The 4376-nt window shown below is 38.7% G+C and overlaps 1 protein-coding gene across 1 annotated transcript in view; it reads right to left on the reverse strand.

The window, feature by feature from the left end:
* LOC106465975 (forkhead box protein F1-like) overlaps positions 1 to 4376 on the reverse strand; it is a 41489-nt gene that overhangs the window by 3382 nt on the left and 33731 nt on the right. The gene's annotated exons all lie outside the window — the stretch shown is intronic.

Below are 4376 nucleotides of genomic sequence, written 5' to 3' on the forward strand. Positions count from 1 at the left end.
CAAACAAGCATCAACATATAAATATTTAAGCACTCCAAGATTATTTCCCCTACCGGATAGAGCGATAATTTATTTCAGCTTTTTATATAGCGTTTTTCTCTGCATTTTCCAGTTACAATGTGACAGCTGCAAGTGAAGGGTTAAAAATTATAATTCTTTTTTCTTGGTGGGAACCAAGAACGATTTTATTTTTGTGCGTGTGCATGGGGGAGGGGGAGCATGTTCGTGTGGGTCCTTATCAGCCTACGGGGCTCCGCCAGTGTTGTTTCAAAATCTTATCCAGTTAATGAACATTTAAAAGTTGTGGTATTTCTTTGGTAATTAAACTCTCTAGATGGTCTTAAAGATATTAAACAGAATATCTTGATATTTTATTGACGATATTAATAATTTTAAACCAGGTATGGATCGTAGCATTTTTTGACCTACTGAATAAGAAGAAATCCACCTTTAGCTCATTCAGCATGTTCTGTTAAGAGTTCTTTATTTACGAGTGTATAGTCATTCAGATATCTCACATAAGGGTCCTAAGGGTAGCACCAGGTGATTACACTCAAACTGTTCACCTCTTTGTCTGTATATTTATAGTCGGTTATCATTAACCAATTGTCAAGTTTCCACTCAGCTGCTTGTATATTTATAGTCGGTCATCATTAACCATTGTCAAGTTTCCACTCAGCTGCCTGTATATTCATAGTCGGTCATCATTAGCCAAATGTCAAATTTCCACTCACTGCTCTCCGGATTTATACTAAGCAAAATGGTGCCGAGCGTATTTAAATGCCATGTATGGCTTATGGATACGAGCCTTTTTAAAATATCCACATTTATATAGCTTACGATGCTCTAACACAAATATGAATGACTTCTGTACCAGTCTGTCATATCCCAGCCGGCCTCATGAGCCCTGATATTGGGAGAGGCCTTGCAGGCACTGAATATAGCAGATATAGTGCGGCGTGTAGTCTTGTTGTAGAATCAAGTTCTGATGACATGCATTATTACACAACTTAGAAAACATTTATATTGATATAAGCTATAACTCATTGGGATATTCCCTAACTTTCTGGGTAATTCCTATCTTCACCCAAGGACTCAACAGAATTTTTTGTTTGTCAAAATGTGGTATTATGATTACTATATGATTAGTACAATCATATAAAAAAACAACAAAAAAGCTGTGTTGTTAAACAACCTTCTTGCAAATGATTTCCAAAACTGTGTTGCTAACTGTCATCTTTTTTAAAGAGTTTAAAGTATATTTTGGGAAAATATTTTAATAAATATTATCCAATATTACTTCAGCTTATAACTTTGTATGTATGTATGTGCCACATTATAGCTCAGCGGTAAGTCTGAGAGCTAGTACCGCTAAAAATCAGGTTTATAACCGCGGTGAACAGACCACAAATTGCACATTATGTAGCTTTGTGCTTAACAACGAACAAATACACGAAATTATCTCTGTATTTTTGTCCAGCTAACTCCTCCTACGCATCCACCTCACCCCCAGTGGCACAGCGTTAAATCTGCCGACTTATAATGCTAGAAACCGGATTTCGATACTCGTTGGGGACACAGCACAGATAGTCCATTGTGTAGCTTTGTACTGAACTACAAACAAAAAAACACCTTCCATACAATTTTGGAGCTAGCAGGACCAAAGTTAGCAGACGGACTCCGGGTACGCTAGGGTGTGTCCTAATCTATATAGCGTAGTCCCTTTGTTATGCAGGTTAAAACATCGCCCCCCCCCGAAGGTCACGTCGCTGAACATAAATATGGAAACGAATATAGTGTTCTGGTCCCCTGGGAATCCCGGGACCGCCATGTTTGAAACTGTGTTCATACTCTTGCTCTCAAGCAAGCGAGATCCAATTTGCGCTCGTACTCAGGTATCACGGGCGAAAGTCCTAACCGGTTTCTTTTCGAGTACGGACTTATTTCTTGAGTTAGCTATAAAAGTAGCTGGGGAGGGGGGGGGGTAACGAAGGTACTTTACCGATACATTGAGTCCTCTGTGAATCATGAGGCACACTTTGAATGAAGCCTTCAGCGAAGCTCGGATGTTTTATGTTAGTTAGCACCAACTAAACTAAATAAACAGTTATGTCAGTTACGCCTTCTTTAAACCATTGTACTCAATAACAACCATTAAATTGTATTATGATATTATGTACTTCTTGTCTGTCTATTGTATAGATCCTGCAATTGGGGGGGGGGGCGGTAAGCTTACGGATGTACAACGCTAAAAACCTAAAGACCAATACTAGCTGTAGAAATAACGCAAATATCCCAGTGTGTGTGGCTTTACGCTACAATAAATAAAATTATATAAAATTATCTTCATTGCATATAAATTCCTTTTAACATCTGGTTTACATGGACAGCCGACGTTTTCTGATGAGCAGTTATAAGTAATTATGTACTTTAAATCAGTTTGTTATATAGAATTAGATTAATTCATTTATATGTTCTAATTGTAATCTATACTGTTAGATTACTTCCGCTTAGAAGTTAGTAATAATTGCACAAGGAAACTACAGTTTCAGCTAATTGTTTAATAGTTCAGTGCCATTATTTTACTGAAGTAATAAGTGTTAGATAAGATTTTGAAACCTTTTCGTCAGAAAAGGGATATTGAAAAGATCTTTCAGTTTCTTGGAAGTATTATTATTGAAAAACAGAGTGTTTTCCTCATTAACTCTGTCCGTACCTGGCCTGGTAACTGGCATGCCAAACTGACTGTCTGAGGGTCCATGATTCGTGTCTCTTTGCCGCCAAATCGCGTTCCTCACTTTACGGCCATGGGCTCGTTATAAGAATGATCGTGAGATCTATACTGTATTAGAGTAATTCAATATTTGACGGTGGGAGCTGTTGACTGGCTGCCTTTCCTCTAATATATCAGTTAATAATTAGGGCCAGCTAGTGCAGATATTCCTCGAATACCACTTTGTATATATCCGTAAATATTATTATATCATGAAAATTCATGCGGGTTATTGAAGAGTACCATCTCAGTCTGTGAATAACCTATATAAATATCTTGAATTATTACAAATTAAAAGTAACTTGGTAATATATATATATATGTGTGTGTGTGTGTGTGTGTGTGATATTACCTAAGCTCAATAACAAAGAAAGAAATTGCTTAAAAAGGCAATCTATTGAACTTGTTTGTTTGTTTGTTTTGAATTTCGCGCAAAGCTACACGAGGACTATCTTCGCAACCCGTCTCTAAGTTAGCAGTGAAAGACTAGAGAGAGGGCAGCTTGTCATCACCACCCACCTCCCACTCTTGGGCCACTCTTTTACCAACGAATAGTGGGATTGACCGTCACATTACAACACCCTTACGACTGAAAGAGCGAGCATGTTTGGTGTGACGGGAATTCGGACCCGCAGATTGCGAGTCTAGCGCCCTAACCACCTGGCCAATCTATTCAATGACCATCAAGAGTACCTCAGTGAGAGTTACCACATATGGTTGGAATCACCTGACTCTACTGAAGGTAGGAGATTCTCTTCTAGATCCTGCTCTACGCAATATTGTTCTGAGTAAACTGAAGCAACTTGCCAAAAGGTGTAGTTGTGGAAGTGTTATTTCTCCGACACTGAGCAGCTGTAAGGCAAAACACGTGTTTCTTGAAGTGCGGAATGGTTCGTACAGTACGTTTCCCAGGGCGTCGGGAAGATCTAAGAAATGCGAAGAGAAACGAAAATCTCAAAACGTGGTTAGGGCCACACACACGTTGCAATGTCTCTTTTCAACGATAACACACATTCATAGTCCCTCTATTACTCGTCGGTCCCGGTACAACGGGTAACGCGTGGCCAATAAAATAGCGGCGGGAGATCCTGAAGACAACGACCGTGTCTTGTCGGTATCTGACTGAAATGCATTAAATTCACAGTTAAGAGCAGAAGAAATCCAAAACCAAAACAATTCGTTGAAGTTTGAGAAGAGCCGTCCTGGTCTTCACAAAATAAAACATGTGACAGCCCCGACTACACCACGTGGTTAAGTCATGTTCGTTCTTAAGACTTTTCCTCAGATTCTAACATTGACTCCTGTTTGTTTAGTGATAATGCACTGCCTGGTTGCTATGGTAGAAGGGAGATATGGTCTTTTATGGGATATCTTCTTGTTACCAGTAGTTACTGAAGACCTGCCATGATTGTTGAAGGCGTTTGGAAGATAACGAATAAGGCACATTTGTCTTACACGCTCATTCATTAGTTTCTCAAATACCTTATTGTACCAGTATGAAACTTAATATACAAGTGTTTGGGGTATTTCCAAAAGTAATGTTACATGTTAGAAATCATTTGCAAGAAGGCTGTTTAACAACAGTTTTAGAAATCATTTGTAA

This window comes from Limulus polyphemus, unplaced genomic scaffold (genome assembly GCF_000517525.1).
Source record: "Limulus polyphemus unplaced genomic scaffold, Limulus_polyphemus-2.1.2 Scaffold2107, whole genome shotgun sequence".
Taxonomy (NCBI): Eukaryota; Metazoa; Arthropoda; class Merostomata; order Xiphosura; family Limulidae; genus Limulus; species Limulus polyphemus.